Source organism: Apis florea, unplaced genomic scaffold (genome assembly GCF_048593485.1).
Source record: "Apis florea isolate Af1SG1 unplaced genomic scaffold, ASM4859348v1 contig_3367_pilon, whole genome shotgun sequence".
Lineage (NCBI taxonomy): Eukaryota > Metazoa > Arthropoda > Insecta > Hymenoptera > Apidae > Apis > Apis florea.
The window spans coordinates 3,224,892-3,238,210 of NW_028256746.1; the positions used below are offsets into that span (position 1 = coordinate 3,224,892).

Genomic DNA, 13,319 nt, shown 5'->3' on the forward strand with positions numbered 1-13,319 from the left:
ACTCAGTGCGAGCTGAGCAGTGAGTGGTGATATACACGTTTCGATTTGTATCCCGTATCTTCTCCCTGACGGACGGTCTCTTTCTTTCTCCCTCTCTCTCTTTCTCTCTCTCTCCCTCGTTTCTCTACGCGGTGTGTGGTTGTGTGGTGCGTGCTTGACCCGTTGCTCGAGCACAACCCTCTTCCTCTTCTTCTTCGTCTTCTTCTTTTTCTTCTTCTTCTTCTTCTTCTTCTTCTTCTTCTTCTCCTCGGGGACAACAGCTCGACGACGAAACAACGAACCGAGGGAGGAGGAGGTGCGCGACAGAAAGAGAGAGATACGTATATATACGGGAGGAAAGGAGAAGGAGGAAGGGTGCTCGGATATCCCGAAACGACGACGAGAACGACGACAACGAGGAAGGAGTGGAAGAAGACGACGACGACGACGACGACGACGACGACGACGACGACGACGACGACAACGACAACCACGACTCGGCAGCGGCGGACTACGTTCGATCGCAGTGGTGGTGGTTTCTTCCTCGCGTGACACACTTTTGTCGCGAGAGAACAGAGAAACTCTCTCTCTCTCTCTTTCTCTCTCTCTCTCTCTCCCCTTCGGCTGGCCTCGCTCGAAACCACCACGGAACTCTAGCAAGCGACGCTTTTAAAAAATAACGCTTGTTTCTCGTCCCATCCGAGAGATAAATTTCACCAGTGAGATGAGTTTACTCCTCTGTGCGCTGTCGCGAGTGTGCGGTCAATCGTGCGTCGTTCAGTGAATTTCCTTCTCCAGGAAACGAGAGGAAAAGTTATCTCTTTTCTTTTTTGTTTTTTTTTTTGGTGGTGGTGGTGGTGGTGGTGATTGTTCGAACCTATCCTAAATCCCCGCGTTTCGTGGTGGATAAATCGTGGTGGCGACGTGTGTATAACGGAAGAAAAAGAAGAAGAGAAGAGAATAATCGAGTAGAGAGTTGTGACTGAAAAATTCGACGGTTCAAAGGTGGTTTGTGCCATTTATCGTTACTATTGGAAACGCTACTACTACTACTACTACTACTACTGCTATTACTGCTACTACTACTACTACTACCACTAGGATTCTTCCGTTCCGTTTGAAAGAACGCGAAGTGTGTGAGTATCCCGTGTATAACGGGGGATATTATCATGTATCCCCGATCGCAGCCCTCCTTTGAGGGTTGATTTTCACCGATCTCCAACGTCTCGGGTTCGCAACGTCTCAGCTCCCGACTCCGCTGTACTGTGCAACCACCCTGGAACTAGATCTAACTGCGTCTCTTCTTAAGGGATCCCCGATCTCGGCGCAAAGAGCTGGTCCCAGCTAGGACCAACCGTGTACCACATCCCCGCGCTGAAAGTGAGTCTCGCACGCTTTAGTGCTTCCCTTCTCTCTGTCTTCTCCACCCTCGTCCGTTTTTCTATCTCTCCTTTCTTTTCTTTTCTTTTTTCTTTTTCCGCGCGAAAGAAAGAAGGTGAATCTTCGATCGGATCTCTTTTTCTTTATATAATTTCCGCGTGACGAGAAGAAGAAGGAGGAGGAGGAGGAGGAGGAGGAGGAGGAGAAGGCCTAACAAAGAGTACCATTTAATGACGTCGAAACTCGATAATCCGTGGCCGTGGATTTATTAAAATTTAACGAACCTCTTCTCTCTTTTTTTTTCTTTCTTTTTTTCCTTTTTTATTTTATTTTTAATTTTCCCTCGAAGCACGAGGGGAAGCACGAGATAACCGGAGACCGAGTTAATGGCATTTTAGAGTAAGACGAAGGAAATCCAATTTATCCGTCACTTTGTCGCGACTAAAATCCCCGAAGGAAGTTCAACCGTGTCGACTGGTTTACAACGAACTCGATCAACAAAGCGAAACCTTATTTCAACCTCGCGTGTTCGCGAGGATGATAATGCGTTTATCTCGCACACCTACACGCGTATGCCACCTTTCTTTCCATCCACCTCCCTCCTTTTTCGAGTCGACGATTAAGATGGTCGAGAATCGGTGCTCTTCCCCCGATCGAACTTTTACTTTTCTTTCTTTCTATATACGCATGAAAGATACGATAAGAAAAGGGAAATTGGAGATTAGATAACGATTCTTCGTGGAATAATATCGAATCTGTCCAGAAGATTCTTCTTGACAATTATTCGACAATTCAAAGCGAAGGAGAGCGATAAGCTTGTTTGTAAAAAAACAATCGGTTAAATAATTTTGCATATCCTATTGTTTTATTGAAATAAAAAAAAGTAATAATCCGTTTACCAAAGGTTCGAGCTGAAAATTTGCATCGTGTTGAATAATTTGTGAATCGCCTCTAAGAAGATTCGACTTGAAATCGCTGTAAATAAATAAATGGGGAATCTGTTGATTTACAGCGTTTGGTTGCAGCTGTAAGCAGGCAAAGAAAAAATATTACCAGCTCCGAGAGAAACTTGTCGCTTTTAAATATTCTCTTAAAGAATAATTTTTAAATCGATACGATTGGTTCCTTTTATCGAGCTTGAAAACTACCAACAACTTATTAGTTCGAATTACGAAAAATTAGACGCCCAAATTTTTAACTTCGTCCATCCTACTTTCCCTCCAATATCATCGCATATACGATAATACGATAATACGCGGATCACAGAATTCAAACCGCGCATAGGAATATTTCAATGCATACATTTTCGAAAACACCCCCCCCCCTCCCCTTATATATTTACGACGCGTATAAAGCTTCACCAGCCCCGGTGTCCGCTTTAATATTTGATCCGCAAAATCTCGAGCGAAACGTTGATCGTGGTTAATTACGGGAGATCGTAGGAGACCGGTTGTAGTTTAATAATCCCGCAAAATTAACGAACTCGAGGCGCGTTAAACCCCCGTGACGCCCCGGTTATCCAAGATGAGATCCAGCCGCGGTATCGTTAAATACAGGCGGGGGAGGAAAAAAAGAAAAAGAGAGAGAGAGAGAGAAAGGAAAAAATCGTTGCCGAAAAAAATCTCTCCGCCGCTACATGCTCGAAACTATATGCAAAAATTTCCCTCCCTCTAATGAACTTTCTCCCGCGCCACGCGCGTGCAACATATTCGTTTCACGCGCGCTAATTACACGTATAATTTTCTAAATGCAAATGCCTCGGGCGTGTCGTCGAATGTGTATATATATATATATATATATATCCGTGATTAAAACTCGCGCTTCCACACACGCGTCACGTACGTTTTGAATTTTCTCGTCGACTTCTCTCGTCCACGATTCGTTCAACGATTCGTTATTTATGCAAATCGTTCGGAGTGGAGCAATGGAGAGAAGAGTTGGAGGAAAGAGGAAAATTGATGTAGAAGATCCCTTCTTTTCTTATGCGTTATTCGTGACTTTATAATTCGATATTTTTCTCGTCTTTTGTGGTACTTTTTCCTCCCCTCTCTGTTATTGGTGTCGTATTGCAGGAATGGCGGTGGTTTCGATTCGATAATTTTTCGATCGTGAAAACTTTTGTCGTGTTCAAAACGTGCGCTCGAGAAGAATGGAGCGCGTTATAACCGCGTTCGAAGGTGAAAATACGAGAGGGGACGGATGTGGATCGAATTATAACAATTTTCGAGACGAGTTTCAATGGTCTCTCGTTATAACCGTACGAAAGAGTATTACGCAAAACCGTCCTTCGAGAAGCGCACAGGGATCGAAAGAGAGAGAGAGAGAGAAATCTCGACCGATCGATGGGACACTTAACCTGTTTAGCGCAATTAATCGCATTGCAGGGAAATGAATTTGTAACGACATTTATCGGAATGAAGCGGATCGAGGAGAGTTAACGGTCGCGGAGAATTCGAAGAGGAACAAAACGGAAGAAAGAGCTGCTAATTTAAAATTTCTCCTCTTTAAAATTCCTCGAAATTCCAGAGAAACGATTTCTGAAACGATCGTTGGGATACGGAAATTGACGGTTAAAATCGAGGCGATAGGAAGGCTGGTTTACGGAGGCATAATTATAAAAGCGTGGCGGGAGCGCTCAAGGGCGCACGTAGAGAGTGGAGCAGCCCGCCATAAATTCGCAGCCGACGAGAGGGCAAAGCCTTCTTCGCTGCGACGTGCCATTGATCATGGTGGATAGGTAACTCGCGTGGCTGGCCAACGCGAAGGGTCGGCTTAGTCGATACGTTCGTTTCTACGTTCGTTCCAGTTTTATACACGCCGAGCTCCCCGTTCTCTCTCTCTCTCTCTCTCTCTCTCTTATCCACCCCCTGGACGTGGTTGTCGGGAAAATTACGGGACGCGATCGTTGTGTGTTGACGACCGATCCTTCTCTTTGTTGCGCCACCCCCCCTTTTTTCTCTCTTCTTCCTTTTTCACACCGAGACCTCTCGACGCTCCCTCCCTCCCCCTCGTCATTAGTCTTCGTGATCGATCATCCCCCTCCCCGTGTCTCTCTTTTCTTCTTTCCCTCCGACTTTGAATATACGATTGCTAGTTGTTGGCAAGCGAGTCGAGATTGAAAGCGAATCGGATATTTATTAACACGACTGGCCTGTAGACACCCCTGACTAACACCGGAAGTCTTAATCGTCCCGACCCTGTTCAATTCGAATCCCCATAAGGGGACGAGATGACGCTTCTGGCATATGTGTATGCGCGCGCGTGTACGTGTGTGAGGGTGTTTACCGATGGAAGGCTACGAAAGGGATTAAGAACTTATGACACTCTGGAACCAGGCTTCCCCGCCCTGTGTGCCAGGGTAAACATTTTCTTCTCGCGGGATCGTCGAAACGAATCTGGGAACGCTATTAGGGGAAGGCTATTAAATTAAATTTGCCGGTCAATATGTGTGTGTGTGTGCGTGCAGTGTACGTTTGGATTGTATACTCGTGTATTAGGGAATATCGTTACTGATTGGTCGTAATTTTGGTCGTCTTATTAAGATCTCGTATAGTTACGAAAAAGGTGTACGATCGACCGATTTTTCCTTCGCGTGTTCCATCGCGCGAAACGACGATTCAATCGTGTATTACAAATTGGATAGATAGGATTAAAGACGGGTTCGGATGGGCGAACGTTTGAAACGAGCCTATAAGTTTCATCGATCCTCGTGATCGGTTGATTGTTGATTCGATCGAAGAGAGGGATCTTTGATTACGAAGTACGCGAAGATACTAATATCGTCGTCGGATGGAATCGTTTTTAACGGGTGAATCGCGTGTAAATCGTGAAGTTTCTATCGTTAATAACGATAGATGCAGTCTTGAAAGGTATAAGTCGATACGCCTTTCTTAGTCGAAGTCTTAAACGAGTCGGTCTCGAGTGGAAATTGGGGGAGGGGGGATATTCGGGGGATGGAAGCTAACGAAAAGAAGAGAATTGTAGAGAAATTGTGGCGGGAATTTAACCCGATTGTTCCTCGAAATTAGTATATTCACGGTTGATGCGATAACTTGGGTGGATAAAAATTCTGAATTGAAAATGGTCGTGAATATCTTCTGAGGAAGATTGAAATTGACGACGGCGGCCACTTATTATTATAATGGATACAGGATGAATAGAAGCGGTGAAATTTTTTTTTCCTTTCCCTCTTTATCTCTCCTTTCTCTCTTTCTTTCTTCCTTCTCTTGTCTTTTTATTTATTCTTTTTTTTTATAAAAACGCGAAAAAGGGACGAAAAACGCGAAATCCACCTGGCATCTCGACGGAGAAAAAGAAAAGAAAAAAAAGAAGAAGCGGCGAACAACAAGATAAATCGGCTTGTTGAAAAAGCACCGAGGAGGAAAATTTTTGCAACGAGTGAACTTTAAACGCCATCGAACATCGCGATTAACAATGAACACGACTCTGCACGATGCACCATGTATTTTATAATTAACGATCTTTCGAATAATCTACCCGGAGACTTGGATTTTCCTCTCTCTCCTCTTATTTACATTTTCTTTCTTTCACGTATCAGAGAAAGATTTTGCGAGTATCGCGTTTATTAAAAAAAAAAAGAAAATGAAAACATACTTTCCTTTCTCTCGTTAAATTTGCAACGAGCAAGCATCGTTGATCACTTACGTCCCTTAACGCGTACGTTAACGCGAACGGTAAACAGATATATGTATATATATATATATATATATACACCGTGGAAGGGATGCGAGCAGGCGTTCCATTGATCCACGGGAACCAGCGATGCCAATGAACTTTTAACTCGAAATCGTTTAACGATATCCCCGACCTATTACTCCGGGCAATCGTTTGCTCCCGGAGTGGAGCACCGTGAAATTTACAATGTTTCATTAGGGTAACGTATAAAACGGGCAACCGCTAATAATCAAATTAACCTGCCCGTTTTAAATTTCCCTAATACAATGGCCGATTGTACGCATGCAACGAAAATTGCACACACGGCTTTCGCACGGTTTAATCGATGCTCGATTCGTTCGTACGTCAATTTCCATCCGTTTCCATCGCAAGCGAGGAGGAGGAGGAGAGATGGAAGCGCGACTTGGATAGGGGAGGGTAGAGAGGGAGGGGAGAAGGAAAATGGAAACAAACCAGAGAGAGGGAGGGTGGAGAAGGTGAATTATTATTTGCGTGCCTCGTTTAATATCTGTTCGAGATAAAGAAACGAGCTAAGCCGTGGAGTCGAGTGGCGCTTTTAAATAACTTTTCAACCGAGCACCCAGCCATCCTCGTTACCTGTTCAACAAATGCTGCGTATATATATATATATATATATTATATGTATATACCTTGGTCGTATTAATTCGAGAGTTATACCGTATTGTTACACCGTATCATTCGAAATACGGTTCATTATAAACATTTACAACATTTCCACCCTCCCCGTATTTTCCCCGTATTAATCCGAGTTACATTCACAGGTTTAACCAACCAACCGCGCCATATTTGTTTCCCCGACAACTTACTTTGCCTTCTCGAAAATTGCCAACCAACTCGTTAAACGGATGGAACAAAATTTAAAGCGAGAGTAGATAGAAATTTCTCTCCCTTTCGAGAAAAATCATCGTTCTATTATCCCTCTATCGAGGGATGCGTGGGTAAACTTAATCATTAATCACGATTTCGACATATATATATATATGAACTCAGTCTCTTTTACCATACTATCGCTATCGACAAGTGAACGAGGGTAAAAGCTTGGTTAACGCCCGGGGAAAATAGAGAAGTTGATTCGAACGCAAAGAAACCGTTGCTTGTTTCCAAGGAACAATGCGATTCCCCCTCCTCGTTGTTCGGCCCTCCTCCTCCCCAATCGATCGATCCGTCACGATCCGAGGGCAGGCGTAACGAGATTTATCGGGTGGATCGTGAGGGCAGGAAAACGGTCGCATGTCGGCGGATCAAGGACCAAGGACCACGGCGGCTAACGAAGGGCGCGGCGTTATGGGTCTGCGTGAGGCCATTAACCGAGAGAATTTCACGATACGCTTCATCGCGCTGATCCAATTTAATTAGAACGGGTTGGATAATAAGCCCGTAACGACACACTTTCCTCGTTAATAACGATCGGAAGACGGTGGGAGTCGTCGGCTCCACGTTTTATCGTCCATCGTCCGTCTTTCTTATCCGCCTCTACATCTTCACGGCCGTGCGGTCTACGCTCGCGGATTACGTAATCCTCGTTGTTTTCCCATCTGGATTTCCACGATCGAGACGCCCTCTCCCCTCGAGATCGCCACGGGACGAAAGATATAGCGACGAGGAGAGAAAGAGAGAGAGAGAGAGAGAGAGAGATGTTTTTTGTTTTTAGCGGCATTCGTATTTAATCGTGGATTTTGCAGGGATTTGTTGGCTATTGTTTCGTTTTGTTTTCGACGAGGTGGATGATTAGAGACGGAGCTGTAGACGGAGAAATATATGTGAATGTGAGAATTATTAATACGCGTATAATTTTATTCGTATGATTGGTCAAATTCAATTTGTTGGCTCTATGTAGATTCTATCTGTTACGATAAGTGAGATAAGACGGTACATTCGTCGATATATTCTTATTAATTCGGAGAATAGATGGCGACGTTCGGAAAATTGAATAATAGAGAGCGGCATAGAGAGCGTAACAAATTAATTCATTTATTCATTCCGAGGGCGAAAAATTTTAGATACGGATTTCTAGATTCGTCGAGAGAATAAGCGAGGATATCCTTTCGTTGAAACGAGAGAATGAATGAGAATGATAAATGGAAAATCTTTCGTTCGATATCTTACGATCGTGGTGGAACGCCTGCAGACGAGCAATTTGCCGCGCATAATTTATACCTGTGTACGGTGGATTGCTCGCCTATAGGCGCTTAAAGAAAGAGAAAAAGAAAACTCATTTACAAAGCTTTATCGTTAAAAACTTACCGAGGATTTCGTTCGAATAAGTTTCGTTCGTTTGTAAAATTTTTTAAAAACAAAAATTAAAAGGATAATAGATAATATAAAGACAAAAAAAAAAAAGACGAACAAACGATCGTTGAGATGAAAACGATCCATCCCATATATATTTTTTTCAACCGTATATTTTATTTATTTTTCACTTGCTTCACTTGGCAACGATCCTTCTGTTTACCGGGGAAAAACTATCAACTTTCGTATCGAACGGAGAAACTATACCGATCAATTGCGATATTTATTTTCTCTTGGAATAAAACTCCAATTATGAGACGGTTCGTTTCTCGAAGAGATCTTGAAAATGATATACATGAATCACCAATCACCTCCTTAAGAGGGAGGGAGGTTATACAGAATGCAATGGCGGGTGTATCGACTCCATCGAGAATCTGAGAACGCATTGGTTACAGAAAGGCGTGTGCACGATGGCGAAATGCGCGTTAACGCGCATTTTGTATCGAATTCATCGAAGATCTTGATACATCGTAGAAGAACATGGTTGTACAACGTTATAAATATCGATTCCATCGAAACCCCCCGGGATATGCGCGCGCGACGAAATATCTCGATGAAACGTGTATCGTAGAAAAAAAAAAAAAAAATAGCGGAATAAAAAGTGATTGTTATTAAAAAAAAAAAAAAAATGTAAAATTAAATTTTTCGAAATTGAGAAGATCGGAAACAGGCTAACTCCGGGATTCCTGATTGATTTAATTAACCCGAGAATTGATGGATGAGAAACGAAAAATGTTCGAAAAGCAAGGGGGGAAAAAATTGAAAGAGCGGAAAGATATTGTACGGTATAATGATATACAAGCATCGGAGAATCGAGAGACAAAAGTGATATCCGATCACGGTGGATTGATATTATTTGCCGGGAAAATTGCAACAATTTTCAGATGTTTCATTTTTACTCCGTTATCCGAATGAACAATGCCGCTTGCAAACGTTTTTTTTTTTTTTTTTTTTTTTAAAAGAAGCGTCAATTTATTCGTTTCCAAATGACCGAATGATATTTTCATTTAAACGTCGATCTAGAAAAAAAAAAAAACAAACGAAACGTTCGAAAAGTAAAAAAAAAAAAAAAAAAAAAAGAAAACGCAAAAAAGAAACGTATCTATAAATAATTCGAGGCAAGAAAATTTATAGAAAATTTTAAACCCGCTTTTCTCTCGAGCAGTTCAGCTGGGAGATATTTCAATTTTTAGACCGAAAACGAACGAGTTGGCTGGCAGGGAATTGTGACGCTATATAAGTCAGGTTTCGCGAGAAGATATCATGGAAATCGGTTAAAAAAAAAAGAGGGGGTTGGGGTGCACGGTCGATTTCTCTTCGACGGATAATGCCCGGTATTAATTTAATGAGTAGTAATTACCGAGAATTGCGCTCGCGCGCGCGCGCTCACCTTTGTGCAATAAGCATTACGCGGTATCGGTTTTGAATTTCTATCGTTGTAACGATAATCAAACGCGAATAACGATCATCGATTTCACGCGGTAACGATTGACGGTATTATAATTTTAATACGAAATCAACCGAAAATACCTCCTATCCTCGTTCATGTACGTGTGTATATATATATATATATATAGAGAGAGAGAGAGAGAGAAGGAGTTGAACGAAAGCCCACCACCCCCGACGAGGATCGAAAATTGCTCGTCGTAGCTGATTTCCAACAGGGATACAGGCCGTCTCGAATGCAGCCAGGTATGAAGGTAACCAGACGAATCGCGTCTCACCCGGCTGGTGCCCGACTTTTCCCCCGATCCCGACTTCCATTTTCTGGCCCGTGTACCCCGAGATGGGGGAGGGAAACATTTCGAGGGGCGAAACGTACCCACCGGAGCGTTATTCGTGTCACTGAATCTGACGACGTTCGTGGACGACGTTGGATAAAATTTGGGGAATTCGGGTGTGCAAGAATGAGGAGAAGAAGAAAAAGAAGAAGTGGAGGAAGACAGGTAGTTATCAGGGGGCGACACCCGTCCGTTCCGCGATTTCGCGGACGACGACGATGTTGAGTAATTGGGTAGATTTGGTTGGAAGATGTTGGAAGGGAGTGAATGTTCCGCGAGGTTCAAAGTTCGCAAAGTTTCGAAGGGATTGATGTGGGTAAACGTGGATAAGTGGAATTTGGAACGAAAAGGGGGGAGGGGGGAAAAAAGAGAGAGGAAAGAGAAAGTTGGATCTATTAATTTTTTTTCACACGCGTGAAGGATCACGCGAGAAAACTCGATTCGAGTGGAAATTAAATTAAAGGGATTAGTAAGCGGCCGATAGTTTCCACACGCGAGGAAATAATATCGAAGCCAAGGTCGGAGGGAAACGGATGTAAAGTCCACGGCTCGAATATCCGCTCGGAAGTGGCCAAAAAAAAAAAAAAAAGTAGAAGAAACGGGGTGGACGGTTGTCGCGTTACTCGTGGAGCGAGAAGAAGAGGACGACCGCGACGCGTCGAGGGCTCGAACACTCTTCTTCCTACCTATTCCGCAACTTTATTTCCCCGAGGATCGCTCCGACCAAAGTTTATCGCTCGAGGTAACGCTCCACCATGCTTTTATACTCTCCTCCCTGACCTCTCCTCTTATTTCTATCACCACGTTTATTCTCTCTCTCTCTTCGCCATTATCCTCAATCTCGCGTTACCTCTTTTTTCCCCTCCATTTCTCTCCGTTCCCCTTCTTCCCGATCGACGGACAATCCCTGAGAATATCAAATGTTTGCCAGGTTTGCTTAGGACGAGAGGATTCGCTTCTTCGATTTCTCGTCTAAACTGCTCGTCCGAAAGACCACCACCTGGAACCCTTCTCTCTCCCTCTCTTTCTCCCTTCCCCTTGTTGGCCGCTCGTGGCACAGTTCCGGGGGATCACCTTCCTCCTCCTCGAACGGCATTAACGCGAGTCGAAAACACGAAACACTTGGTAGGGATAACCTAGTTCGGGAACAACAACGTGGACCTCGCCTTCGTGTTTCGAACGAGCGAGGTGAGGCAAGTTGGAACGCCAGTTTCGCGCTGCCTCCTCCCCCGCAGGCCGGGCATTCGTTACACCGATTTCGCCGCGGTATCGTCGCCGGTAATTGCGCGAAATTAAGAGGCTCGCTGTTTATCGAGCGGTTGTTAATTTATTCGCCAAACTATTCGCCACCGCGAATTCGTGATGTATTCCGCGCGAGGTATTCAAGTTCGAAAATGGGAGAGCGGAGGGAGGGAAGTGGAGGAAATTTTTTTGCATCTTTTTTCCCGAGTAAAATTCGAAGGGAACGCGGATAAAGGAGGAGGAATCATGGGAAGAAAAAATTGCGAAACTTGGACGAATCGTTTTTATATATCGTCGTACAAGAAGAATCGCGAAGGGAGACGCGTGGGATTAATAAACGTATCTTTCTTTCATCGCCTTGGAATACGCGACTGCTTACGGAAGAAAGAATGGTCGTATAAAACCCGTGGAGGGGATATTAATTCGAGAAAAGGAGAGAAGAGGAGAGGAGGAGGGGTTAGAATCGATTTCCTTTTCTAGGAAAAGTTGTTCGAAATAGCGAGGGGAGAGGAGAGGGGCTTATGAATTCGGAGAGGAAAGATAAGGGGAGGGAAGTGGTGACCATGTTGGAGGGATGAAATATTTAGGGGTGTACGTACGTCTTAGGGCGTACGTAAGATACGAGATTTAAAGTTTTAGGTGGCACTTTCGGAAAAGGTTGCCCCCCGGCACCCTCTATCTCCACGGATAGGCGGAGGACTACTACTTCGACTAGTTCGAGTTGGTGGCGTTCCACGTCTACCTTTTCTCTATCTAACCCGGTGGTACACAAGGTGTTCCGTAACAACCAAGCCGCGATAAGGATACTCGATTCTCGAGTTCTGAAACAGGCAGGCTACGTGCGCGTTTATATCCCCCTCCACGATCGTTACTTAATTTGTTAATTCGATCTGATAGCGGGATCGAAATACGTGCGGGGGAAACGTGTACGAAATCGTATCTGTTTTTGATGGGGGCGGGAGGTGAGTCGTGTATATATAAACCGATTAGTAGTTCAAGTTCTCGTAAATTATTTTGCGGAGGAATGTGTTGGGGATATTCTATGATATCTTGTATATACGGAGAAATTATTTGGTTTACGATTATATCGGGATCGTGTTGTTATTATTATTATTATTATTTTTTTTGTAAAATCATCATGAAAAATAATTTCACGTTATAAAATAAATTGAAGAGTTAAGCGTTACACTCGAGCATCCTTTTGTTATCTTTGCATCGTTTCGTGTTATTCAAAAATTCGTTTATTTTTAAATACCTGTTTTAAGAAGAAAAGAAAGATACATGGGATTGAGGAACTTTTGAGCTTGCAGCTATCTCGGAATCAACTCTTTAACACAGTGTTATTATGACACCTTTTTTTCGCTTTCAAATTCATGCGCGTTCCAGGCCAATTTTCTCGAGCCTCCTGTCTCAAGGTTTACTTTACTCGACCGACCTTCTTTTCAAAACGCGTATTACCAAGCTACGCGCTCCTACCAAGCACGCTCCGGTATTATTAAGAATTCAGAATCGGCGCGGGAACACCGCGTTTTCGACCGCCATTTTCCCCATATCCGAATAAAATCCAATAAAACTCTTTGTATCGAATCATTTACAATCTCAATTCCATTTTATATCCATGTTATAATTTGATCCGATACACGTACGCGCACTTACGTCGATAATTTAAATCGTGGCCAAATTCGCCAAAGGCGAAATACTAATTAATATCAACTTGTTCATCGATTCCATCAACATAGTTAACATCAGTTCTACCTGCCTTTTCATCCTTGAACTTTCTTCTTCCTTTCTCCTCTCCTTTTCGTCTATTTTCCAGACACTCTCTTTTTCACTCCGACTGAACCCGTTTTTTGTCTCTGCTTCAACACCATTCTAATTTCGATATCAACTAAAAAAAAAAAAAAAAGTCTCTCAATCTTCCTCGACCACGAA

At 43.4% G+C, this 13,319-nt stretch overlaps 1 protein-coding gene across 2 annotated transcripts in view; it reads left to right on the plus strand.

Annotated features, from left to right (window-relative positions):
- The first annotated feature begins 662 nt into the window (after nucleotides 1–662).
- The window catches only part of dpr12 (defective proboscis extension response 12), a 90,465-nt gene continuing 77,808 nt past the window's right edge, over nucleotides 663–13,319 (plus strand). The window contains exon 1 of one of the 2 annotated variants that reach the window (XM_012489053.3): nucleotides 663–1,359. The gene's annotated coding sequence lies outside the window, so the exon portion shown is untranslated. The remainder of the gene's footprint in view (nucleotides 1,360–13,319) is intronic. The other variant, XM_003695497.4, reaches the window with a different exon arrangement.